This window comes from Myodes glareolus, chromosome 4 (genome assembly GCF_982192425.1).
Source record: "Myodes glareolus chromosome 4, mMyoGla1.1, whole genome shotgun sequence".
Taxonomy (NCBI): domain Eukaryota; kingdom Metazoa; phylum Chordata; class Mammalia; order Rodentia; family Cricetidae; genus Myodes; species Myodes glareolus.
Genome location: NC_142029.1, coordinates 55,383,248 through 55,411,063, shown reverse-complemented (window position 1 = coordinate 55,411,063; position 27,816 = coordinate 55,383,248). Strand labels below are relative to the sequence as shown.

Here is a 27,816-nt window from a genome sequence, read left to right as displayed (position 1 = left end):
TAGGAAAAGGATCCACGCTAACACCACCACCTTTATCTTTCTCTCTCTCCTTTTCCTCCGTCCTTTCTTCCTTCCCTTGCATTCTGTCCTGCCCCACCCCATCTCAGCATGGAAAAATCAAACCCAGGGCATTGATTATGCAGGGTCAATAGTCTACCATTGAGTTACACTCTAGCCCCTAAAACTATTGTTTTTTATTTAAAAATTTTTATTCAATATATTTTGATCATGTTCTTCCCCTCCCCCAACTCCTCCCAGAATCTCCCTACCCAGCTAATTCTATGTGCCTCCTCCTCTGTCAAACAAAACAAAGCAAAATGAAACAGAAAGTTAAAACAAAACACAAAATTCTTTTTGTATTGGCCATCCACTCCTGGACATGGAGGCCTGACCTGGACTGTGATCGATATACTTACCCAGTGACACTCCATTAGAGAAAACTGACTGTCCCTTTGCCAGTGGGTATCGTTTATAAATAGCTTCTTGGTTAAGGGTGGCGCTCTGTGTCCATTTCTCCCTCTTTGTGCTGATAACCCATCTGGCTTGAACCTGTGCAGGGACTGTGCGTGCACAGTGAGCTCACGTGTGCATCTGTCCTGTGCGTGCTGCTGTGCATGGTGAGCTCACGTGTGCATCTGTCCTGTGTGTGCTGCTGTGCATGGTGAGCTCACGTGTGCATCTATCCTGTGTGTGCTGCTGTGCACGGTGAGCTCACGTGTGCATCTGTCCTGTGTGTGCTGCCGTGCACAGTGAGCTCACATGTGCATCTGTCCTGTGTGTGCTGCCATGATTGGTGAGTTCACATGTGCATCTGTCCTGTGCATGTTGCCATACTTGGTGAGCTCATGTGTGCATCTGTCCTGTGCATGCCATGCTCGGTGAGCTCATACGTGCATCTGTCCTGTGCATGTCATGCTTGGTGAGCTCACGTGTGCATCTGTCCTGTGTGTGCTGCCCTGCACAGTGAGCTCATGTGTGCATCTGTTCTGTGTGTACTGTTATACTTGGTGAGCTCACATGTGCATCTGTCCTGTGCATGCCATGCTTGGTGAGCTCACATGTGCATCTGTCCTGTGCATGCCATGCTCAGTGATTTCACATGTGCATCTGTTCTGTGCATGCCATGCTCGGTGAGCTCACATGTGCATCTGTCCTGTGCATGCTGCCATGCTCAGTGAGCTCACGTGTGCATCTGTCCTGTGCATGCTGCCATGCTCGGTAAGCTCATGTGTGCATCTGTCTTGTGCATGCTGCCACGCTCGGTGAGCTCATGTGTGCATCTGTCCTGTGCGTGTTGCCATGCTCGGTGAGCTCACATGTGCATCTGTCCTGTGCGTGTTGCCATGCTCGGTGAGCTCACATGTGCATCTGTCCTGTGCGTGTTGTCATGCTTGGTGAGTTCATGTGTGCATCTGTCCTGTTGTGTTTGGAAGACACCGTTTCCTTGGTGTCATCCATCCCCTCTGGCTCTTATCATCTTCTGCCTCCTCTTCCCTGAGCCTTGCAGGGATGGTTTGATGAAGACATCCCACTTAGGACTGAGTGCCCCAAAGTGTCCAGCTGTGGGTCTCTGTGCTAATTCCCACCTACAGAAGAGGAAGCTTCTCTGATGCGGCCTGAGTAAGGCGCTGATCCATGGGTACAGCAGTGTGTCGTTAGGAGTCATTTCAGTGCTGCGTTCCTCTAGCAGAATAATAGTAGTAGGTATTCCTCCAGGCCCCATAAACTCTCCAGCCTCAGTTTCCCTGCCACTTCAACAGTGTCAAGAATGGCCTGCACCTTATGGATTGCATCAAGGGATTGCAACCCTTGCCTAGCCTTGTGTGCAATTAAAAAAAATGGTTATTCCTCTGAAACCATCCTTTAAGCGCTTAAAATTTTTAATATTTAAAAATTTTATTTTATGTGTATGAATGTTTTTTCTGAGTGTATGCACGTGTACCACAAGCATGCCTGGTGCTATAGAGGTCAAGTGAGGTGTCATATACCCCTAGAACTGAAGTTAAACAATTGTGGGCCCCCATGTGGGTGGCTGGGAACTGAACCCTGGTCCTCTGTAAGAACAACCAAGTGCTCCTAACTGCTGAGCCACATCTCCAGCCCCCATCTAGTAATCACTTTCAGACCCTAAATAGTATATTCATAGCAACAATAAAAGTACCTAACACAGCTCAACAATCTTTCTCCTTGGTATCATCCCAAGAGAAACAAAACTTAAGCATGTGTATACACACACACATGCATACACACTACCAGCAACAAAAACATTGTACACCAGTGTCCATGGCAATATTGTTCATGATAGTGAGCTGTGCCAGGCTGGGGACATGGCTGAGTGATTAAGAGCACCAGCTGCTCTTCCAGAGGTCCTGAGTTCAAAGTCTGCCTGGGACACAGGATGAATTCAAGACCAGTTTGAAATAGAAAAAAAAAAAGTAATATTTTTTTCAATTTCAATTAGTTCTTTATTTAGTCTGATTTTTCACAAACAGAAGGAATATTTTTTTTCATGCTGGGGATATAGCTCAATGGTAGAACACTTGCCTGGCTTATGTGAGACTCTAGGTTCAATCTTCAGTAGTGAACAAAAAAAAGCAAAACAAACAAGTGGAACAGTTCACACTTTCATCAACTGATTCCAAGATAATAAACAAAATATCTTATATTCAAGCAGTAGACTATTATCCAAACTTACAAAGAATAGACAAGGAAATACTCTGCAACATGGATACACCTCTGAGGTATTATGTTAAGCGAAAGAAGCCAATCACAACATGCCATGTACTGTGATATTCTATGTGCAAAATGTCCCGATGAGGAAACTATTTAGAGCTGGAAGGCACATTGATGGTTGTCTAAGGCTGAAATGTACAATGTTTCTTCACAAGGGATATCTGACAAAAATGCTGTAAAAGTAGACTATGAGTATGTAAATATACTAAATATATGTAAATACATGCAAATATACTAAACCCATTGAATTGCATACTTTAAGTGGGTGGACTTTCTGCTATGTAAATCATATCTTAATCATGTTTTTAAAAAGACTAAAGGAAGTGAGAAAAATTGGAGGTGGCAAGTATAGAGAGGTCTGAGGAATTCCTTGAGCCCTTAAAGATTCACCAGAAAATTAACAGTGTACAGTTATATTATTGTAGCCAAGAAGGAGGCTTCCCAGATGAGGTGCAGGCAAGAAGAGCTCCTGGGGCCACTTCTCTGTACCTCCAAGTGGAAGGTCTGCCCAATTCCCTGTCTTTATTCTCCCCCCACACACACCCCCGTTAGCATCAACCACAGTGTCCGAAACACAAGGAGCTGTAGCTCGCTTAAGTTGTGGACCATTTCTGTTTATTATTTTCTCTCCCTTTTCTGTTTGCATGTTACTGGTACATAGGAATGAACCTCTAGTCTTTTTATTAAAGAAGTAAAGACCAGTGTCTGTCTTGGCTGGATCCACCAAGCCTCAGGGGAAACAGAGCAGGGAGGCATCCAGAGGCATTTCTGCAGACAGGGCAGCAATGGATAAATAAACCTCCTACCATAAAAGTCTGAAACTTGCACTGCCCTCCTCAGGCCACGGTCAGGCTCTGGTGGACGCTGCCAGCAAAGATGACCTGTCATTGTTGTTCCCCTTGAAGAAAGGCACACGGGTTTCTCCCAGGAAATTCTCGGCTAGTTCCACCTGCAAGGAGACCCAAACTCCACCAAGTGTGATTTCTGAGGGTTGGCTGGCAGAGCCTTCTTGAGAAGGTAATCACACAATGCTGTCTGGCCTTCAGAGACAGATTCAGAGTCATGGAGAGAGGTCTCCCTGATGCTAGTATCCAGGCACACCTTGGTCCTGCCCCTTGGGAACCTGGCCCCCTCTGCGTATGGCAAGCAGAACCCTCACTGTATGCAGGCGCAAAGGTCCCTTTAAGAGACAAGCTCTTCCCATTCCCAAGTGCTCTCTCTCTCTCTCTCTCTCTCTCTCTCTCTCTCTCTCTCTCTCTCTCTCTCTGTGTGTGTGTGTGTGTGTGTGTGTGTGTGTGTGTGTGTCTTCCCTCCCTTCCCCTACCCTCTTCTCTTCTCACACCCAAACTATGCCTGTGTGGCATATCCTGTCATCCGCCGCAGTCCTTTCCCGCCATGGGAAGGGATCCCTCTCGCACTGTATTATAGCATCTGACCCTCCAAATATGGATGGGGGAAATGCTGTGAGACCACATCATTGAGACCTAAGGGGCTGGAAATTTCTGGTTTCCTCTTGAAATGAGACATTCGAGAGTCATGGAAAAGTACAAGGCAGAGTCACACGCCACTGTGGAGAAGGTGCCGAGGAGCTCATCCTGATAGGGGCCCGACTCCTGAGCGGACTTTCTTCCTGCCACCCCTGTGCCTCGGTGTGAGCCAGGCAGAGCACAGACGGGACTCTGGCTGTGTCCTGGCCTGGTCGCTATTCCCGGGGACATGCCAGAAGAAAGGGGTTGTGATTGTTTGACACAGGCCCCTTCTTGCCCTCTGAAAGCCCTGTTTGAGCTCCTCGTCTGGGCCTTCCGGTTCTCCCAAGCACTAGTGAGTCCTTTCCCCCTTAGTGTCGGCGTCCGACCCCAACATAAATTGTCTCTCTGGACCAGCATGGAGGCGCGGGAATAATTGAGACACAGTTCACACAGCAATATCGGAAGGGAGTCTCAGGGTTCATTCAAATCCTGAAGATCACCTGCGTTTATTCTCAAAACAGCTTTTAACCCCACAGGTAAACTGAGGGGGAAGTTCATTAGCTTTCTGTTTCCGGGGTAGCAGGACTAAAGTCAGGTCCACAGCTCTGTCACCGGCTTGGATTAGCACCTCTTCCCAGGCGATCTCCATAATTACAAAGAAGGGAGCAGAACAACATCAGCCTACCTGACCCAGGCGGCCACCAGTCTGTAAGTGCTGTGACCACCTCAGGTGTGGAACTGTGGTTGAGAGCCTGGCCACCATACAGTGCAGAAATATGTGGCCTGGATGACACTGCCCCCCACCTTAGCTTTCCTACCGACCCAGACTCACTCCTCTTAGCCCATTGGTCCTCTCTTCTCTGCACACGGCGTCCAGTGCTCTGCCCACTGAGGCTCTTCCAGCACACCAGAGCTTGGGCCACCAGGCTTCCCTGGCTCTCTCTTCTGGCTCCAGATTCTCAGGATAGACCAGTTGCTTGTCACACCTCAGATGTGACATTGACCCATCAAGAGGCCACGAGGCTTACCTCACCTAGACAGAACATACCCGATTGTTCCATCACGTTCTTGTAGGGTCAGGTTTCGAGGCCCATCTTTGTTCTTATCTTTCCTCTCCTGGAAAGAACATTAGTCAGTATTTCCTCATTCACCCCAGCCTCTCAACATGGAGGCTGAAAGAGAACCTGAGGTCTGAGGACTGCCCGGGCTCTGCCGCTGATTAGCTGTGAGGCGGCCAAGATGTCTTTGTTTCTCCGAGAACTCATTTCCTCCTCGATCTATTTCCTCATCCACAGCTTTGTCACAGTAAGTGAAATATTGTCACAAAGAACTTACTGCGGAGGCTGAAACAGTCACCATAAGTTTTCAATATATGCCCTTCACATTTACTTTAAGGTTTTCATCTGTTCATTCAGGCAGCCAGCCAGCCAGTCAGTCATTCATTCATTCATGGTGTACTTAGTGATCTTCACGCCAGGCCCTGCAATATGCCTATGTCTTCCAAGAGGAAAGCCACTTAGACCCAGGAGGAACAGAGTGGAGAACTGAGGCCTGCCTCCGCAGCACAGCAGAAGCAAACGCAGCCTGAGCCTGAGGAGGCTGCCCCGGAATTGGCAACAGCGAGTCCATCCTTCTGTGTCTTTAAATACCCTTAGAGCGCTGTGCTAAGGTGAGCATCACATGACAGGGGAAGTGAGAGGGTCCTGGGGGAAATACCCGTTCTTCCTGCTTGTTCGTTACAGAGGGTGGCCATGCCATGGCTGTGCGGAGGGCAATGTCCTTCAGGGAGGCCTTGTTGAATCTGTCTGGGACTGTTCCGGAAGGAGGAAGGGCGGATGGGGTGGAGAGACAGCTGGAATGTTCTGGCCTGCTGTTGAGCGCAGCCAGCCTGCAAGAGAGGAGGGCCTCTGGACATCAAAGGTTCCTTTTGTCCCTTTCCGAGTGGCAGAGCAGCCGGGCCACTGGCTATGACTCAGGCCTGGCCCTGACGTCACCCACGCCCTGCTGCTGGCCTCGGGTTTGTAGCCAGGAACCTGACCAGGGAGTGGTTCTCTTAGCTGCAGCAAATCTCGAAACTGGGAGGCCACTGCTGTGCTCGCTCTATTTCCCCTCAAGCCACCTTATTTCTTCTTCTATTTCTTCTTCTTTTGTTTTAAGCCTTAAGGAGGGCTTTACTTGTAAATCAACTTTCCAAGTGTAAGCAGTCAGAATGAGTGACATGGTGAGAAAATTATGTGGCACAGAGCTCAACCAGGAGTTGAGGAATCCAGAGGAAGAATGCGGTGGGGCCTCCTGAGCCCAGGAAGTTGGCAGCGTGTGGGCTTCAGAGCCAGCACCTCTGAGTAAGTGAAGGCCTCTCAGCCCCTCAGCCCAACATGGTGGGTGCCATCTTGCTCCCAAGAACCAGGCCTGGTAGACCCTGGCCCAGAGGAGGGAGTGGGGACGGCCTTTGGGACACCTTCTAAACATAGCCTCAGAGGGGCCTGCTCTCTCTCTTCCCCAGGGCCCAGCAAGATCAAATAAACAAAAGGTGCTCAGAGGAAACCCTGAGGAGAATGTCCTACTGGGTTGGGGATTCTTGTTTGCTCTGCCCACCTGAGCTCTGTTTTGAGAAGGAAACCAAAATATGTGTCTGGGGTTCTGGACAGTTTGCTTCCTGGATCGTCTAGGGGGTGATCAGACATAAGACAAGCCCCATCCTAGGCAAGCATATGCTTTGCCAGTCAAATAGTATTTTCACACTTAGCGGGGGAAGGGTGGGGCAGGGGATGGATAATGGCAGACCTGGTCAGAAAGGGGCCACAGCCAGCCTGCCTGCCTTGGGAGCACCTTCCGCATGCTCTGTGCTTCGTTATCTCCTTGCTGTCCTGTTTGCCGTTTCTCATTTCCACTTACGTTGCCATTAAGCAGGGACAATAAGCAGAGGTGAAACACAGTTCATCTGTTTTCATATCATCTAAAAACTCCTAGGCCTTTGCATAACCTGTCATTTATGAGTTCTGGAAGTTTCTACTCAAGAAATTTCAGTTTCTATGGAAAAACATTTTTTTTTTCATGGGGCGTGAGAGTCACAGAGCTGACAGACCTAGAGCTGTAACTCAGTTCTCCTGGCTTCTCAAGTCACCTCCCAAGTGACGGTCTCTTTTCTGCAGATTTTCCTCAGCACATTAAGTCGGTTCTTCACGCGCTAATGTGGTTGCGTGTATCTTAGAAAATGACCTTCACGTTAAGGCAGTGGAGAAGTTTGTCTTTTAGCGAGAAACACAAATCTCTGGTGAGTCAACATCCTATGAGGTGAACCATCACACTTCAGTCTATGTTTTGAAGGTCTTGTGTTTTACGTTTTAAATATGATTTTACAGATGAGGCTGTCTTGAAGCGAGGCTGTGCCAATCTGCCATTCCTCTGGCTGAAAGATCTGAGCGCTGCGTGAGAAATACTTTGGTGAGTACCATTTGTCCCTGATGACTCCCTGCTTCTACGTCTCTAATTCTACTTTTTTTTGGGGGGGGGTTGGACAATAAAGAAAAGGGTACAGGACATGGGTACTGTTGCACAGAATGACAACGGCTGTGTCAAAGGGGATATGTGTCACGATAAGCTAATTGCTACCATAAATATAGATTGACTTAAACACAATAGGGTTTGTTTTTAGATCATGTCACAGTGCAGGTTGGTTGGGATAACTCTCTTTCAACCACTCGTTCAGACTCAAGGCTAGGGGTAGAGTTCAGTGGGCGTGCCCGAAGTGCCCAAGTCCCTTGGTTTGATGACCAACAAACACTAACAAAAGCAAAACCTTCAGAGTTTGAAGGAGACTCTGCTGTCAGCAGCAGGTGGTTTTCAGAACCACCAGGGTGTATCTTCGCACCACAGTGGAAAAGAGCAAAGAACCTAAAGAGCGTACAGGGAGGGTCTTACGGGTTGAGGTGGTCCATATCATCTTTCTTCCCATCCCATTGGCTAAAACCCAGGGACATGACTGTAGCTAGCTTAGGGCAGCCACTTCCCAGAGACAACCGTGGAGAGGTTCTGGAGAAAGATAATCTCTTCAGCATTGAGTGTAAAAGCTTGGAAATGCTCAAATATAAGGCGGTAGAGTGGAACAGTGTGTGTGTGGTGGGGAGGGGGTTGGTGGTGGTGGATGGTAGATGATGGGCTGGAGAGAGAGCTCGCTTGGTGCCCTTGCAGAGGACCCAGGTTCAGTTCCCAGCACACACAGGGGCTCATGTCTCTCTGGGATTATCCAGTTCCTGAGGACCCAGTGCCGTCTTCTGGCCTCCTTGGGCACCAGACATGAACATGGTGCACAGCCATACTTCCAGGCAGGCAGATAAGTAGCAAGTGTACACATGTAAGATAAAAAATAAATCTTATAGAAGCATATTTAATGACAAGCATATAGGGTACACACCTGTAAACCCAGGTAGGAGACAGAGACAAGAGGGTTGCTCATGAGTTTAAGACCAACTGGTCTCATACTGAGTTCCAGGCTAACCAGGGCGACATAGCAAGACCTTATCTCAAAACAACAGCAAAAATTAGGAGATATTTAGAATTCACTATGGGACACTCACAGGTTTTACCTGGCCATGAGGGCAAAGAACAGTGAGAGAAATTTCCCAAGATGCCTCTGTCCATTCTAATCCTAAGATTGAGGTAAACACATTCCTGTTGCCAGTGGCCAGTGAAACAGGAAGGGCAAACTCTCCTTATTTTTCCTCCCTCTATTCTCTTGTTTAGGTCTTTTCTGGCTTTGCTCCTTTCATGTTCTTGAGTCAAGCAAACTAGCTGCCAATGGGATTGTGCTCCCACAGCTATAAGCTGCAGTGATGTATAGGAACGTGCCTGGAGCCCTGAGCTATGGTTCTGCCCAGTCCTGGAGAATTTGGGAGACTCTTCTACCCCATCTGTACCAGGCCCTACAGTGCTTTATTAGTGAGAGGGCTCCTCTAAGAAGAGACCCTCAAATAAAACTATTTGAAAAATATCTTAATATAGACTATAAAAGACTTGGACAGGAACATTAATGCTAACCCCATGAGTTACACCCAATGTATAATTCTGCCTTTTTCTTTTCGGGAAGTCTCATTTACTGAAACAGTGAGGGGCACATGTATGAGCCCTATTTGGAGAGCCTTGTCTCACTTTATAATTTATGTAGATTTTTAGCCATTGTTGGTTTTTGTAGAATTCTCTTCTCACTGGTAAATGTCAGGAAAGGGCTCCAGTAAAGATCTGTTCAGGCTGCCTGGTACATAGTTCTCTAGATTTGTGGTCAGTATCTGTCTAAGCAAATTAAATGTTGCCACTAGGCTTGATACTCCTGGCTTCCACATCCCTACCCTGAAGAGCGAGCATTGTCCATTGTGTGGGAAGATCTGGTCCTGGCCAGTTTGATAGCCTCTTAGACTGCTGTTCGTCCCTTCACATCAGGAGTGGGCTGAACAAATAGCAAGTTGTTTTGTTTCAGTTTTTCAAAAATACGTCCACCTCTGAAGGTGCACTTTCTGGGGTTGTTGAGCCCTAAGAATGTCTACTGAGCAGGCTGGGAAGATGGGAGAGTCAAGACTAAAATATCCCGAGTGTGGGAATGCACAGCCCACTGGAAGCCAACACCTGACGGAGTGAGCTGAAAAGACGCACAAGATCTCAAAAGTTCTGTCTTACCAGAGTTTTCCAGGAAATGCAGAGCCAAAGGCCACAGGCAGGAAGAACAGTGTCATGGCCCCTGACTTAGGAGCTGGGCTGCACCAGTTACTTCCTCACACTGTGACAAAGCGCCTAGAGGGGGACACATTTATTTGGGCTCACGGTTCCAGAGAATTCACTCCACGGTGGTTGTGCTCCTAAGCAAAAGGATGTGGCAGCAGCGATACATAGTGGGAAGTCATGGGACCAGAAAGAGGTCTATGAAGGGACCAGGGCAGAATAGAGTTGTGAAGACACGCCCTCCCTGACCTGCTTTTCCCAGCTAGGTCTCATCTGCCAAAGCATCCAGAACCTCCAGTATTATCGCCAGTCGAGGGCCATGTGTACAAGCCTGTGAGCCCACAAGGGAACATTTCAGATTCAAACCTTAACACTGACTAATCATGGCTTATTAATTTCAGCTACCATCTGATATAATCCCCTCAATATATATAGCATAGCAAATTGATACAGGAGTGATTTCTGACATTTCTAGCTATACTGTATGACAAGGAGAAGTGTGTGACCACCAAATCGAGTAACCAGAATTTCATTACTGTAAACATGTAATATCTGAAAGAAAGCCATAGAGCCTTATGACCACCTGACATTATTAGGATGGCAGGCGGGGGTGACCTCAAAGGCATCACCAGCAGGGCAGGATTGTGCACAAGCACACAATTCATACTTTTATATTTGATATTTTTTAAATGGCACCAAAATAGATCTCACAGGAAAAAAAACTTTCATAAGTTTGTTTCACTTTAATCTTATATTTTATTATTTTTCATTTTAATCATACATGAGTTGTGTAATTCACATTGGAGACACCAGGGTCTTTGCAGGGTTAGGTCATCTGAAGAAGTGTGCCTGCCCTTGTGTATCCACAACGAACACTGACAAGTTGAATAGGACAGCTTCACATGGACATCTGGGTCTCAGAGGTTATAGAGTTCTTGAAGCACAGATACGCTAGCTCCCTTCTTCCTGGTTCAGCATTATGAATGCCCTGTTACCCTTTTTAAAGAGTTTTGCAAAGAGCTCACGTCGTATTTACGACAGCTAAGAATTCATAGTAATTGGCCTTTGTCATTTCTCACACTGAAATCCCCTAGTTCTCGTCAAGAACCAATTCGGAAAACACCACACAAAGGACTCTGGGGTTTTGTTGTTAACTCAAGAAGCCTCTGGTTTTTACCAGAACTTTCAAGCTCCTTCTCACCTTCAAAGTAGTGTTTTATTTCGTTGAGACCGTTAAATTGAGTAAGGTTCCGCGCGGAATGGTTTGGGCAATGAGGACTGTGAAGACCAAGTCAGCGTGCTTGTGACAATTGCCACCGCATGGTCAGCGTTGGCGTCTTGGCTTTGGAGATTGCTATGAAGTAGCACTGTTTTGAAACAAGAAAAATTCTCCCTGAATCGCCTGCATCTGTGATCCTTAGCAACATGCCTAAGCAAAACACATGGTACAACTAGTTCAAAGCCACTTGGTCAGGTATGGGTGTGGGCCAGCGGCTCAAAAGCGCCAACTTCACCAAAGACTTTGAGAGAAACTGGTTGAGCATCTCTGTGCCGAGAGCTGATTCCTGGAACTCTACTGAGGGTCCCAGCACATGGGAACAAGGCAGGCTTGATGTCTACTCTGTGGAAGCAATCTTGATCACTTTTCTGTGGCTGTGATACAATGTCCTGACAAAAGTCACTCGAGGGAGCAGGGCTTTATTTTGCCTCAGTCTGGGATTGTCTACCGGTGTGGTTGGAAAGTCACGGCAGCAAGAGCTTGAAGCCGCCGGACACAGCACATCCACTAACCGGGAGCAGAGAGTAAGGAATGTTCCTACTCAGCCTGCCTTCTCCATTTCATGAGGTACAGGATCCCCACTCAGGGAATGGTCCTGCCCACAACGGAGATGGGGTTTCCCACAAGAATTAACCTAACAAGATAAATTCTATCGCAGATACTCTCAGAGGCTAACTCTCAAATAGTCGTTTCTCACAGGTATACCTGGAGGCCCAAGCCCTAAGCGATTCTAGAGCCTGGCTAGGTGACAGATGATACTGACCATCCTAGAGGCACTGATTTGGGTTTGTGCTTCCTAAGCTACATGAAAGAGGGCCGTCAGTCTGTCTGCTGTGATGGGGGTTACCCTTCTATCCAGAATCTCATCACAGGAGGAAGGGAGTAGCCAGTAAAAAGGCCTTTCTCGTTGACTTAAGTTCAAGGTAGCAGCTATATCAAGGCGCCTTGCAAGGGAGTAGGTTAGGATTCCCCAGAGACAGGCTGCACCCTTCATCTGCATCTGGGCCACGCTTGGCTGGACTTACAACTTCATTACAACATTTCTCTTCCTTCTTCCGTTCTACAGAAGACAAATTCCTTTTTAGTTTGCAGTTTTAGTTTTTGTTTTTGTTGGGTTTTTTAAATGGCTATTATCTTTGCACTGGCATATTTTAATTTAGCCATTTTTAAATGGATATTTTGATTGCCTCTGGTGGTCCACTGTTACAAATATATAAACACTCTTGAACGTAAATCCTTGTGGGCAATTTAAGGAAAATCCCCAGAAATGGAAGTGTCAAGTTGAATGATCTGTTTTTAAAGTTACCAGTTGGTAAATGCTGGTCCACAGATCATCAGTGTCTAACTCAGAACCTGGTCCCCTGAGGTTTCTCACATGAAAACACATGTTCACAGGTCCCTGTGACAACAGAAACTCTGACTGTAGTCCCAGACATGTTATATTCATCCATGTCACTCTATGGAGACTTCGACCGACCCATGTCTAAGAATCACCTGTTATCTTTCAAACATCAGGAATATACACAGTAACACACCCTCCCTATTCTTATATCCATCAAAGCCTAAGAACTACTTACTTGTCTGTCTGGTTTACTACCTAATCAATTCTAGGCATTTTTACACAGAAGAAACGTTAGCGAGCCCTGGGCTGGGATACTGTCATAGTCTGCACTGCTATAACAAAACACCTGGCAAATAAAATCATCACTGAAAAAGTATTTAGTTTACAGTTCTGGAGGTTCAAGAACACGGAGCTAGCATCTGCTCTTCCCTGATGAGGGCCTCTGGGCAGATGACATCACCGTGACGGGAGCACCTGCTACACAGAAAGAAGGATTCAGGAGAGGCACCAGGCTTATTTACAGCAACCATTCTCATGGAAACTAATCCCATCTCACAAAACCTACAATGATTCCTTCAGTGGGCAATGCCCTTATGACCTAATTACCTCCTTCCCCGAGCCTCACTTCTGGATGGTCCCACTGCCTCAACACCACCACTCTGGGGGCCAAGCCTCCGGCACATAAACTCTGGAGGAAAAACTGTACCCAAACCATAGCACACATCCAAACGACAAATGAAAGATTCTTTTTGGCTTCTGAGTTTTAGCTTTATCTGGAATGAAGATGATTATTAGCTTGGGAACCAGGAAAGCTTGTTGTAAATATGAGAGCAGTAAAGTAAACATAGATCATTTGCCTCCTAATGGTCACCCAGAGATTTATTGGCAGAGGGACCTAAAGATGTCCAACCTTCTGGTAGTAGACAAAAGGAACCAACAAGAAGACAACTCCTGAAGCAGCTCCTTGCCTCAGTCAAGGAAACTGTGACTGTTCTCTGATAGGTAGGGTCATATCTCAGTACTCACACATACAGTATGGACCTCGGAGGGGCGCAGGTCATTCTCTTGGTCACCTAATGATGCCAGACCCCTGTGATCTCCTATCCCTGACATGGACTTAGGAGGACATAGGACAGTCATGCAGAGAGCATCTGTAAGATACTTTTCTTCAGAACTGAGCCATGGTGGGTTGAAGGACAGAAGGTAGGACGGCAGAACAGCGTCATGGCAAATGCCAGGCTTAAGTGTGTGGGCGGATCTCAGGTCAGGAGACAGGAACTGAAAAGAAGACAGAGCCAGGGTTTGTTGTGGAGCCCCGGTGGATCCCACCCCCAGGAAGAATGTGATGACGTGCCGAGCCAGGGGAGGTGTCTGTGGTGTCTGCAAGGTGCTGTGACTGAGCCTTCTCACCAGGGAAGTGGGGACACTGAGCCAGACAGCAGGGACTGGAGCATGAAGCCACAGAAATGGGTGAAACAGTAGTCGCAGAGAACTATTGAACAAACCCAACCAAATCCTAAAATCTCTGTCATCTGAGAGGAAGCACACTGCAGAAATCATTGGCCCACGCCCGCCAGTCACCTAACGGTCTCTGATAGCCCCGCACTTCCTCCCATTCTTCTGCCTTAACTGCATTTGCCCTTCACTTTTTGTTTGTTTTGAGACAGAGTTTCTCTGTGTAGCCCTGGTTGGCCTCTGTAGACCAGGCTGGCCTCAAACTCAGATATTCACCTGTCCCTGCCTCCTGAGTGCTGGGATTAAAGACCTGCACCACCCTTGTTTGCCTTTCAAATTCTGCCTCTACAGACCGCACCACTGTCGGCAGGTCCTCTGTGCACCTTCAGACACCACAAACCTGCACATAGTTCCTCTGAGGCTGCCCATGCCTGCAGCACCAGCTGGTAAGGAACAAAGCCCAGGGGTAGCACTTCAGCTGTGCCCGTCTGCATGCTGAGACACCAGAGAGGCTGATGCTCTCGCCAAGCGTCTCCACTTCGGCACATCTCCTCATCTCGTTACTGTCCTCGACCCCATTGCTAACTCTCGATTCTTGACTTTCTGGTACAAATGTAGGAGGGCAAGCTGTGATAAACACAGATTCTAGTAGCGTTTATACTCTCCCTCAAGTCTGGGGCTCAGCTGATGCAGGCTGCTATTACCGGAATGACTGGGGCAATCCATGTCCTCACTATATCTGCTCTATATGAAGCTCATGTTCCTGTTGTCTTGCAAAATTTTCTTTAAAATTTTTTTTCTTTTTTCTTTTTTTTTTTAGTGCTGGGCATGGTGGTGCACACCTCTAATCCCAGCACTCAGGTGCCAGAGACAGCAGGGTCTCTGTGTTTAGGGCCAGCAGCTTGGTCTACATAGTGAGTTCCAGGACAGCCAGAGCTACATAGTGAGACTCTGTCTCAAAATAAACAAACAAATAAACAATTTATTTAGATTTATTTTAATTTATGTGGATGAGTGTTTGTTGGCATGAAAGCGTGTGTACTCTGTGCCTGCTGCCCTCAGAAGTGAGAAGAGATCAGATCCCTTCTAACTAGAGCTAGAGACGGCTGTGAGACACCATGTGGGTGCTGAGAACCAAACCCAGGCCCGCTACAAGAACAGTCTCTGCAGCTCCCTTCAACATTTTCAGGACCGAGCATCTTCTGGTACTTAAATGACATTCTGGCCACTCAAAGGACCGGGTCCTCGGGCTAGGAAACTGGAGAGAATGGTACCTCCATACCTAACCAGTGGGAGAGAGAAGTCAGAGTTCCAGGACATTCAGACAGGGTTTCTACATCCCATCGAAGAGTCTATGTGGTCACAGAGCACAAAGTCCAAAGGCAAACAGTGTTCAGTAGGTCTTCTGATTGGCAGGTACTGCTGGAGGCCTTCCTTACTCCTACCTGTATATACTGACTCCATGCCCCACCTCCACTATAAAAACAAACATCTACACAGTCTATGACCATAGCAGTAGGAAGGTTCTAGCCCAAGAAAATTCTCCGTGAATTTGTATCACTCATCTTATCTTATAGAAGCAAGCACCACTAGTTCAAGGGGGTACTGGCTCAAAGAGGTTTAGCAGTTCCTGATGGGGATATCCCATCACTGCAGCCAGGAGCAAGTGAGCAAAACTGAAGGCTCATCCCAGGCAGAGAGACCAGCAATTGCCCATTATCTAAAAGCCAGGCAGCATAAACTGCCATGTGGACAGGAAAGCCGGGAGAGGGAGAGCTTTTTAGTGACCATGCTACCCAGGATCAGCAGCCCCAAACCTTACCCCCATTTTATTGTACGTCAGCAAAAGGAGCCACTGTGTATCTACCAGAATGACTCAATAGAAAATGCTACTGTCACCAAGTGCAGGCCACGGGGTGGGAAAGCTGGATGCCTTGGGCCTTTCTTTCCCGTAAGAATGTAAGATGATCCAGTCATTCTTTGAAACAGCTGATAGTTTTCTTACAAAGTTGAACATTCTTTCCATATGATTCAGCCAATCCGCTCCTGGACACATACACAAGAGACAGGAAAGCTTACATTCACCTAGCGATCTGTCTGTGTATACATATCCGTGGCTTTGCATGTAACACCTACAATCTAAAGGCCAGCCAGAGAGTCTTCAATAGGTGAATGGGCAGCCAGCTGTAGAGTGGGCCACACTATCCAGGAAAAGGGCACCCTTTGGCCTACAAGTGGAATGGGTCAGAAGGCCCTCCCACAGGGTGAACACGCTCATCTCAAAGGGTTACACAGATGCAGACCACTTTCAAGGGGACTCAGTCGCAGTGAGGAAGAGGAGCTCCATGGCTGCCATGGCCCAGGACTGGGGGAGGCTGTGACTCTAAGGAGGTCCAGGGAGTGGTAGTGATGGACGTCCTGATGGTGCTGATGCTGTGTGAGAGAGCTGCAAAACTACTGCGACAGAGGGCACATGAGAAACCAGAAGCTCCATCCCCGAATCCCAGAATCAGTGTCCCACAGCCTGTAAGGGTCCCATCCTTTCTTTACCGTTTTTGTAACGTCTCATGACTCCTCCCCACTGCCAAAAACAGAAAGAAAAAAATATTTTTAAAATTTCTTAAATATTTGTTTTTCAAAATAGGGGGCAGGTAAGGTGGCTTAGCAGTTACGAACACTTGGTGCTCTTCCAGAGGACTTAAGTTTGATTCCCAATGCCCAGGCCAGGAAGCTCACAACCATACATGACTCCAGTTCCAGGGGATCTGACGCCTCCAGCCTCCATGTCCACACATCATACACATATACACATACATAATTACAAACAAAAAATAAGGTATGGAGAGATAACTCAGTGTTTAGGGACATGTATTGTTTTTGTAGAGGGCCCGAGTCCCAGTCCCCAATCAGGCAGTTCACAACTGTCTGTCAGTTCAGCTCCAAGAGATCCAACATGCTTCTGAGCACATGCGTATGCACATGCATACACATGCACACATGCATATGATAATAATAATAAAATAAACCTTTTTAAAAAAGTTTTTCTAAATGAAAAAGAAGAAGATGCAGAGGCCATTTCCTAGCCCAGGGAAGCGACTGTTCTATTTACGTGACTGGTGTCTAACTTGTGGTTGGATAAGCCTGTCCAATATCCTGGCAGCTGTGTCCTCACTCTCTCCTCCCAGGCAGCCCAGTTCCGTGGAATCACAGCTCAAATAGTCCTGCTCTCAGTGTGAACAGGCCCTCATCCCACTCCCTGAGGCTGTAACTTCAAAGCTAAGCAAAGACCCCGAGATCTAAGAAATGGCCACAGCGAAAATCAGGACAATCGTTCTTCTCGCCCCACACCATAATTTCGCTTCCAGAACGTGCTTTGTCTGCTCTGCAGACAATAATACGGATTATTCTCTTCACCTCCGCCCAGCGGCCTAGCCTTAATGGAGGGAGATTAACCCTTCTTCGCCCCCTTTCAATCTTGTTTAGCTGAGAGCTTGCTTGCCGCAGCGGTACTGCAAGCGGGGCACGAACACGGCTGAACGCTCCAAAGCGAGGTGGTTACCGTCCCTTTGAAGCATGGGCACTGCTGCTGAACGCTCCAAAGCGAGGTGGTTACCGCCCCTTTGAAGCACGGGCACTGCTGCTGAACACCTTTTTGCCCAACTTGGCCCTGAAAGGGCGATTTTGAAATTGAACTTGTGAGCTGCCTGGGTCTGTAGTATGGAATTGCATAAGAACAATGACATTTGGGTCAAGGGAGATTCTGAGCTCAATCCCTAGGAACCATCGTCCTAGAATCTACGGTTTATTCATTTATCCCTGACCCTACAGAAGGGTCTCCAGCATCACTTGAGATTCGGGCTGCAGTGTACGTGACATCCTGTGCGGAAGTGATGATGTATCTACGTACAAGCCACTGTCCCACCACCCTCCCTCCATTACTAGCCTCAGCCCCTGGTTTCCTGCCGTGTCTTATTTATGTGTGTGTGTGATTCATTTCAAGACCATGAGAGGGACAGAGGTGTGAGTTTTTCAGGCCTGGGGATGAGCTGGTCATCGGGACAGGAAAGGAAGCAGTTTAAATTGCTGACTTTTCGCACCACTCAACGCATCTCCGAGGCTTGTGCTGTTTTGTTTCTAAGCCATGCTGAACAACAGAAAACGAAACTTGCAGCTTATTTTTAGCCGTTCATGCTAACTCATGAGATGTTTCTTTGCAAACCAAATAGAAGAAAGGTGACTTCAACTAGCTAAATTTAGAATGACTTACAGCGATTAAGCCTGGGTCTCTGACATTACCCAAGTATCAAAGATGCTTGGGCCTAGGAATTTTGAGCCTATACTTACATATTTTGTTTAAAATTATTTTTAATTGAGCTTTTTAAAGATGTAAATGTATTTGCTCCAGAGGAATTGAGAAACACATTATAAATCCTCTTTGGGCATCTGATCATTTTCATGTAATCTGCAGCAATTTAATAAGCAAGTTGACAGTCTGAAATTCCTTCTAGAAGGAACCAGATGATAAAATCACAAAGAGCAGAGCCCTAGACAAGGAGTTCTGTTTCTATCCTGTTGTAAGGTCCGACTGTACTGTCTTTGACCGCGGAGTGTGTAGACGACGTTTCCCAAACTATCTTCCCCATCCTATAATTCTGTGAAACTCACTCAGGCACCAAGACCCAGGGGAAACAGGAGGTGCTCTTTGGAGGTGGAGGTGGTCTTGTGGGGCCACCCTCATTTCCATTTCCCCTTTCCCTGTCCCCAAAAGGGCAGGTTTCACAGCTTCTCAGTCAGCTTGGGGTTTTTCTTTGAGGAGTGAGTGATGAAACCTTCGAAAGGTCTCCATAGAAATCTCCATCTGTCTCTCGTGGGCCGAAGTTCTCCATTTTAGGAAGCGTCTTGCTAGCCCCAAGACCAAAGCTGCCACTGGTAGTGAGGGAACTAGCGAAAGAATCTCATGACTTAAGTTAGGAGTCAGTAACAAACTCTGGTGAGTCATTTCACTGCATGAGGCAAAACTCCAGGTGCCCTGGGAGACACAAAGATCCCACAGGAGGCAAGCCCAGAGACTCAGGTAATGACGGCTGCTTCAACCAGCAAATGCTTGCTCCGCTTTTTGTTCAGTACAAGGAAAAGGAGTCACTGGGATGTGGGTTGAGTCGCCTGGGCTGAGGTGGGGCACGCGGTACTCACTCAGTACTTTAGTTTATCTGGTGAAAGAAAAGACCAGTGCACTCCTAGGTTCAGTCTGGGAATATCTGTTGTCCAGGGGAAGGACATATGGGAAGGATAATTCTCTCACATGAGGTAGATGCTGTAATGTATAGGAAATCTTATTTACAGTCCCACCTTTCTCTTTCTACCCAATTATCATTTTCTCTAGAAAGAGAAACAGCCTCCCTGCCGGATCGGTATTTTCCTAGTTCCAAGTCTAGACTAGCCTAATCGTTTTGTTTGTCTGTTTGATCAGTGGCAGGTGATCATGGCGGTAAATGGGCTTGGTGTGGCAATGCCACTGACCGAATAGACTCAAGGTCGTCTAAATAATGTTCTTCAACCAGCACTCTTCAGACCCACTAAGACGTGAAAGCAGAGCTCACACAGTTGCTAAAGCAGATGCAGTGATGTCCCTTGTGACGGTGGCACCTGGGGAGGGGGTTCCAACCGAGGATGTCTTGTCATTTGGACTAGCTTGGGTTGAGTGGCACAGCCTCCTGTTCATCTTACCAGTTTTTATCTTTCCTTTGTTGAAAACTTGTGTTTCGGTTTCCCCTTCTCCTTCTGGCTCTTTCTTGGAGTATCTGCCTCTGTGAGTTCCCCTAGACTTCGGGTGTATCGGGCTCTGTGTAGTCCCCAAGGCTTCTGCCTGACTGGGCTACCAGATCTTTCCCTAGACTTCGGGCATATCGGCCTCTGTGTAGTCCCCAAGGCTTCTGCCTGACTGGGCTACCAGGTCTCTCCCAGGTGCTCACAGGTGGAAGTAAAAAGTTGAAACCTAAGAACTGAAGGCTTCTTAGTGTTCCAATAGCTCGGGCAAGCCAACTCACTCATCCCTCACTAGACAGAGCGAGATAATCCTCTCCCATTCCCAGGCAGGGTGGAACGGGTTGATAAGAAAGCCCCTTTGAGAGCCATCTCACTGGCTTACAAAACTGCTGACAATTAATCAAAATAATCTGCCACAAGATGCAAGGAGGCAGGAGGCTTGGAATCCAGCTCTTGGTCTACTCAACCTGGAAAGCAAGTTGGGATGGGTTCTTTTAGGATCACGTACAAATAGAACTTCTAGATATATGTATATACGTACAGAAGGGATTTTAGATCAGAACAAATGAATAGAATAATCCCAGCACTCAGGATGCAGAGGCAAGCAGATCTCTGAGTTGGAATAACAAGCTCCGGTCTAAATAGCAATCTCCAGGATAACCAGTGTTGCTTATTTCAAGAAAAGAAAGAAAGAAAGAAAGAAAGAAAGAAAGAAAGAAAGAAAGAAAGAAAGAACGAACGAAAGAAAGAAAGAAAGAAAGAGAAAATAGGGAGTGGGAGGGGAGGGAAGGAAGGGAAAAAGAAAGAACAAAAGGAAAGAAAAAGAGAGAAAAAAGAAAGAGCAGCTGTTATAATTCATTCATTAAAATGATACATTTAACCATTTAGCTTAGTTGAGGAGAATTAGGCTCTTAAATACACACATAAGTCATGAAAGAGGATATAACTTAAATGTTTTTCTACTTTCAACTCTGTCATAGTTTTTTTCTTTCTTGTTCTTTTTAATGGTAGAAAAGTGTGATACAATGTAGTTGAGAGCGAAAGTATAAAATCCTAAATAAAACCCCATGGTCTCAGAATGGCCACTCTAACTGTACAGAAGTTCATTCGCTGTAGAGAGTTTGGGACTGGGAAAGTGTTTATGTGAGTGGCTCCCTTAGTCTAGCTGTGTGATGTTTCTATTTGTGAGTTCCTTACAATAAAGTAAATTTTTAAAAAGTTCACTAAAAATATATACATGAGCCACAAAGAAGAGAAAAGGTGTGGGCTGGGGAACAGCCACCACCTGAGACCAGACTCTGGCTTCCACATGCATGCATACACATGTGCATGTGTACCCCTCAAAACACATATAAAGATACCCACACATACACACACAAAAAAGGAAAAATACATGTTGGGGAAAGGGCCTCATATTATGTACCTGATTTTCTGTTTAAAAATTTTTTAAACATTCTTTAAAAAAAAATTCTGTTCAAAACAAAAAAATACTGTTTGTAACTTGAAACCAGGCTGACCTCAATGATTTATGCTGACCTTTTCATTCACTACTAATTTAGACTTTTGAAAGTCAGGTAATCTATAACAAATTTGTTCATAAATGCTAAACATAGTAGGTATAAAAGGAAGCCAGCTGTGGTTTTTACTACAATGATTAGACGAACTAGCTTATTATGGGTGCAATTTGGCGGCAAATCTGTATACATGTGGTGCCCGAGAGCAAACTCAAACCGAGCTACACCGCAAGCCTAAGGGGTAATATGGAAAACTGGACTTTCCTCAATGAGATGTTAGCATGTGCAGAAGTGCAAACTTTGCCCAGCTACTGCATGCCAATAACCATTTACAAACTGCAACAAGCCTCCCTCCAAAGTTGGTACTCTACTTTCTACTCCCAATTTCCCAACATGGTCTCCTTGGTTTTTCTTGTTTGTTTGTTTGTTTTTTGTTTTGTTTTTCTTTTTTCAAATGGTCAGGTCCAGGCTGTCTCTGGTTGGTGATCGTCTAAGTATCCACAATTCCATGAGAACCCTCCCCCCAGATGTCTGAGAGGATTTCTGGAGTTAGGTAGAGATGAGATACAGGATGCAGTTTCATCCCTTAGGGTTGGGGGAAGGTACAGGCTTTCGATCAACTAGTCTCAGATTTTAATCCTAGTCTCTACATGATGGTTATCTTTAAAACTGATGATAGTCAATACTGTAGGATATTGTACTATCAGGATAGAATTTATTACTATAACACAGTTAAAATATTAAGTATGATTTTCAGCTTTGATCAGCACACAGAAGTTCCTACGCAAATCTCTGGACAAGACGTAGCCATTGGAAGTATGATGGACTTTCTTAAAAATGCCAGCTAAATTATCATCCCATTATGTTTTAGATTTTCTTGTCTGAGTATCACAAGTGTGCCGAGGCCCATGGAGTTCAGAAGAGGATGGTGAGCCCTTTTGAACTAGAGTTACAGATGATTGTGAGACACCATGTGGGTGCTGGGAACCAAGCGTAGGTTCCCTGAAAGAGCAGTCAGTGTTCTTAACTGCTGCGTCAATTCTCCAGCCTCCCAAAGTTATTTTAAGTCATTGATAAATCACTTTATTGCAGGTTGAGGTAGCGCACACCTTTAATCCCAGCATACAGGAGGCAGAGGCAGACAGGCATCTCTGAGTTTGATGTTAGATCACCTACACAGTGAGTTCCTGGTCAGCCAGGGCAACACAGTGAGAGTTTGTCTCAAAGAACACAGCCATTGATATTAATTAATTAAAGAAGGAAAGAAAAAAGAAAGAGAACTACCAAATTGTTTCCAAGCCTGAAAATAATCAACATTATAAAAAAAAATCTGTTTTTTATGTTTACATAAGAATTTAAACAAAAATGTTATACATGGTAAATATTTATTTTTAAAATTCAGCTGACTAGCTAACCTGATCATGGGTTCACCTAGTGGTATGTAGATTAGGTATAAAATGAAACCAGCTGTAATTTTTAAAGCTGTGAATGGCACCAAGAAACATGCAAAGCCATCCAAATGTTTATAACCCAGGGATTCCTCTGGGACTCAGTGCCCTGCCTTGATGGTTTTTTTCAAATGAGAAGAGTCGGGCTTTGTTCGTACTTGAATTATGTACTTTGCATAAGCCGTGCAATTTAACTTTAACCCACAGGCCCGGAAATAAAATTAGCTCCGCCCGCAGAACGCAGAGGCCAAAGAATAACACGCCAGTGAGAGTCTCTCCTGCCTTGCTCTGCGCTCCAGCTCCTTCTTGCCGCGCTGTTTTGGGAACCTGTGTTTGACTTGTCCAAGCCTACAATTTTCACTGTGGAGAAGGGATTCTCATTTGAGTTAATGTCTGTGCATGTGCCCTGAGGATGAAGGGCATGTGATTTTTTTTATTTTTAAATCCTAAGCAAATGCATATCTTTGCCACTTGTAATCGTGACAAAGCTTAAATAATTCAGGCATGAGCGTGCCTTTCTTTTTTTCCAGTACAAAACAAGATTTATTAGTTGACAGCATCTGCCCAAACAGACTCCTTCCTCAGAATATTTACAGCTAGAATTCATGTTTGCTTAACCCAAGTAGGCTTGGTGAATATATCACGTTTGATCACTGGGGACATCACAAAATAACATTCGATATGTGGGGGTTTCTTGCTCATTTTGACACAAATAGTAAACAAGGATACCCCACAGAGAGGTGTGGAAACCCTTTGCCCTGGCATCTGGTTATAAGAAGTACCCGTATAGGGCCCAACCACAGCCACCACCCTGACCTACAAAGCAGCCCTTCTCAACCTGTGTCTTGACCCCTTCGGGGGTTGGACAACCCTTTCACAGGGGTCACACATCAGACACCCTGCATGTCAGATAGTTACATCACGATTTATAACAGTAGCAAAATTACAGTTGTGAAGTGGCAATGAAAACAATCTTATGTTGGGGTCAGCACAACGTGAACTGCATGAAGGGGTCGCAGCATAGGGAAGGCTGAGAGCCACTGACATAGAAGGACGTGACACTATCCACTCATCTCCAGGGGGCCTGAGATGGATGACTGCCGTTGCCATCAGCAGTTATTAGCCCAGACAGAGGAGCCACTGACTTGGCTTAATAGCATCACCACTGATTCTGTATCCCAATAATGCTTTGTGAATGTGTAATGTGACCTTCTAGCCTTCCGACGTCATTCATGGGGACTAGCTCAACAGACACTGGGTGTCCACGTGCCAAGGTGTTTCCATCACCCTTCTTCAACTCTTCTTTAAGGGCTCTGCTTTATAGATGATAGTTATATAGTAGTTAGCTTGGTGCTTGTAACTTCACATAACCGTCTAATTCTAGACCGCCTTGGTAAAGAAGAAATTAGCACATGGACACTCCATTCTAATTTTCTGTCGCTGTCAATGTTGTTAGCCAGAGCATCAAGTGCCCTGATGTGGGGGTGGGAAAGAGGGCTCCACCACTGGTGTTAGTGACACCAGAGCTACCATTTCCTTTCTGGAGCACTTGTGAGAGAGGAGTGTGCTTCAACAGAAGGCGACTTGCTGTGGATCAGGTAGGACTCACTGTCCCGACAGCCTACCCCACTGACAGAATAACACCTATAGGCTAGAGATCGGCAGGGGTGCTTCCCGCACAGTCAGCTGCCAATCACTTCTGAGGGAGAAGATAGAATTCAGACTGAAGCAATCCAGTTGGGAAGCCTACTACCTATGCCGAGGTGTTCCGATGGCTTTTCTCCTCTAAACAATTTCTAGGGTGCGCGAACGCTTTGCTAACCTCGTTATTATCAGGCAGCTCGTACAGAGAATAGAGTCACTGGAAAACTGGCAAACCAGGAAAACATTAATTCATTGGTGCATTGTTAAAATTAATTAACAACGGCATATTGGTGATGCAATAGGCAATTAAAGACTGTATGAGGAGAAAAATGTAAAGATTGCATATTTAAAAATAACCTCAGAGCATTTCATAAAAATGCTAGCTTATATCTGGGCTCTGAGGGTGGAGGTGGATATGGTTTCTTTGTAGAAAAGAATCTGTCTTGCTTTCTTAAAATAAAAACTTCTTGTTATACAGTGTGTTAAATAATTTTTTTTTCTGTTTTTAAATCTGCTGGTGGGATCTTTAAAAAAAAATCTACCAAGCTAACCTATTTTTCACATCGGAGACGTAGCCACACTGGCTTTGTAGAAAAATATAATTTGCTTATGAAGTGTTTCTTTAAAATCCTGAATAAGCAGCCATTTAACAGTTTTGTTCCATGTGTTAACATTTTGTTGCAAATTAAGCTCTAAGTGTGTGTGTGCGTGTGTGTGTGTGCGCACACGTGTGTGCATGCATGTTTATGTGTATGTATGAGAGAGAAGAAAGAATGAAAGGGTCTGTGCATATGAGTTCTTGAAGGATTTTTAAAATTAAAATACAATAATTAAAAATAATTTAAAAATAATTTCTCATAATTATGAATTGGATTCTATAGACAGCGATCCCAGTTTATTGCATACAGTCACACTAGGTCCCATCAATCCTGAGCAGCGGGGGAGGTGGCACTGAGGAAGACATGAAATTTGGTGTCTGAGTAGATGAGATTTAATTTGGGGGAGACATTTCACTCATAAAATGGATATCAGCCCCGACCTCCTAATGTCAATGCCATGGTGCAAGTGTAGCTCAAATAAACCTCAAAGTAAAACAAAGGGACATCGCCTCTGGACACACACCGCCTCCCCTCCAGCGTGTACCGTCCATTACCTTTGGTATTCCTGTAACTGGCTTGTTCGCTTTGGAGGGGGAGGGGGAAGACAAATCCCTCCGCGTTTGCTATGTTTGGAACACATACAGTATGCTGCTGTAAATCTTACTATTATTTAGGTCAATATCCTAAAGATAGCTTTAATTGTTTATGAGGGCAAACTGTACATCCTAAGGAAGCTGACATAATTTCTTTTTCTGTACTGATTTTCTTGGGCTTCTCACTGTAAGGAAAGTCTCTTCCATCTTCATACAATTATGTCTGCAGCGGTATCTGCCATTCTGTTCTGCAGATCCATTTAGCCGGATGCATTTACACTGCCTGTGGTTAAAGGTTATAGAACGGATACAGACAACTGATCATGCATTCTTCTACAAGCCTGCCGCCACCTTAGGGTTTTGAAAAAAAAAACAATCTACAAATGCTATTCCCTTTTTCAGAATCCGTCTTCACTCGGCAGTAGCTTAGCAGGTTTGGGTTTTTTTTTTTTCATTTTTTTTTTCTGCTGCTGCTAGCAATTCTATGAAATTAACAGACTATAAAATGCATCCCCAAGCAGATACATACTGTATTGCAAGCTTTCTCCAAGAAGAGGACATGACTGTGCTCATTCCAGCTGATTTTCTTCCTTAGCAAAAGGACTGCTTGATTTTTCAGAAGCAGAAGGACTCCTTCATTGTGCAGCCGCTCTGCTTCAGTGCATGGAATGCCTTCTACTGCCTGGTTGCAGAATTTGGAGTTTGCTAAACAGTGGTTAGTGATTGGGCTCATCTTGCATCACCAGTTGATGACATTTTTCTTTGTTCCCTCCTACCCAGTTGAGCCAAGACTCTGAGGCTGATATGCAATGTCACTTACAACATTAATCAGATACTGCATTTAAGGTGAGCTGTCCCTTGCCTCCTCCTCCTTCCCTCGCGCTGGCTCGCTTGTGGGCTGCATGCAGTGCGTATCTTGCTTGTGTGAGCCTAAGATGGCAGGCAGGATTAGCCGTGCTGTGCTGTGTGTGCGTGCTGTGTAGAATTCATTACATGTTGCCTAGTATTTCAGATGTGAGTATGTAAACGCTCTCTATGCCATATTATCTGGTAGCGAAGCCTGGCTTTGCATCATTACAGCCTTCGTTATTTCGACATCACCCTTCTTTTCGGGTTCATTTGCTGCTGGAGGTTTGCTTTCCATCACATTCAAAATAAGATTCTGTCTGTCTCTCTCTCTCTCTCTTTTTTAAACAAAGCCAAATAAATCCCACAAAACCCTAAAACCCAAACAAGAACAACAAAACTCTGCTACCAGATGGTGTCTCCCCCTTTCTCCTTGCATTTGCTGTCTTTTAAATAATGTATGTTGTATTGTTAATTAATGTGAATATCAAATTAAACACTTGAAACTTACATGTTTATTATGCAGGTAGGAGGCCAGGTGGACTCTATTTTTAACTCCTAGGTACCGCATCGTGTGCGAGCAGCGCCGGTCCTGCCTCGTATTTGTGTTTTCAGTGCTGGGATCAGTGGTTTGATTTTCAGCAGACTGTGACTGTGGCCTTTGCAGTGGTCAGCTCCGAGCTTTGAGCTCTCAGAGGAGCAAGGGAGGAGAAGAAAATCCAACACACCACCTCCTTGGTTGCAGCCTCAGAGAGTCCTTGGATAAGAAACTTCTTCCTTCAGTCCTGCTTTGCCGTTGATAAATTCAGTCCTCGTGATCACAGCACACTCAAGCTGCTCTGCGTGTGATGCTTGGTGTGTGTGACCATCGCATCTAAAACTCGTGAGCAGGAAGACGGAGAAAGCAGTGGTCTCCATCGCCTTACATAAAAATGGCCGAGTGTCTTGCTATGCTAGCACTGCCCTGAGCGACGCGCACAGGTAGGTTGGAATTTTGCATGCTTTATAGACTTTGTTTTTGAGCCATGCAGGAAAAACACTAGATGCATTAAAATATGACTTTTAAAAATTGAAACTAAGATACTTGTAATATGTTGGAGATGGCATGAAGCTAAATAGCCCCTTGTATCCAAATACTACAAAAACACAAGCATAAACCTATAAAGAGGCTCTGCTGGAAAAGTGAGATGGTTTCTGTTTAAAGAAATTCAGTTGTATTTTAGGTGTGGCGCCACTAGACAAAAGAATTTTTTTTTTTTTGAAAAGTCTGGTGATTTGGCTCAATTTAAGCTTGAAACTAAAAAACAAATGGGTTTCTGAGATAATCCCCAAGAGCGTAAATAAGTTCAATAGGAGCTATCAAAAATGTTTAATCTTTAAGAAGCGGACTTTAGCTGTATTGTGTGAAATATGAAA

At 45.5% G+C, this 27,816-nt stretch overlaps 1 protein-coding gene and 1 long non-coding RNA gene across 8 annotated transcripts in view; one reads left to right on the top strand and one right to left on the bottom strand.

Moving 5' to 3' along the window:
- Nucleotides 1–4,658: 4,658 nt before the first annotated feature.
- On the bottom strand, nt 4,659–27,048 carry LOC125412019 (uncharacterized). 2 transcript variants are annotated; one of them, XR_015001846.2, is made up of 2 exons: nt 26,912–27,048; nt 4,659–7,627 (listed from the first exon to the last, which is right to left on the bottom strand). It is a non-coding gene; the product is annotated as an uncharacterized LOC125412019 (long non-coding RNA). The 2 variants fall into 2 exon arrangements; XR_007235451.3 differs by lacking the exon at nt 26,912–27,048 and adding an exon at nt 26,084–26,896.
- Zbtb38 (zinc finger and BTB domain containing 38) overlaps nt 6,406–27,816 on the top strand; it is a 75,101-nt gene continuing 53,690 nt past the window's right edge. For 2 of the 6 annotated variants that reach the window (XR_015001845.2, XR_015737695.1), the window contains exons 1-5: nt 6,406–6,544; nt 7,355–7,476; nt 7,565–7,646; nt 26,335–26,400; nt 26,927–27,381. The gene's annotated coding sequence lies outside the window, so the exon portion shown is untranslated. Of the gene's footprint in view, nt 6,545–7,354; nt 7,477–7,564; nt 7,647–26,334; nt 26,401–26,926; nt 27,382–27,816 lie in introns of those variants that run through there. The other 4 variants (XM_085689588.2, XM_048452559.3, XM_048452549.3 and 1 more) reach the window with 4 other exon arrangements.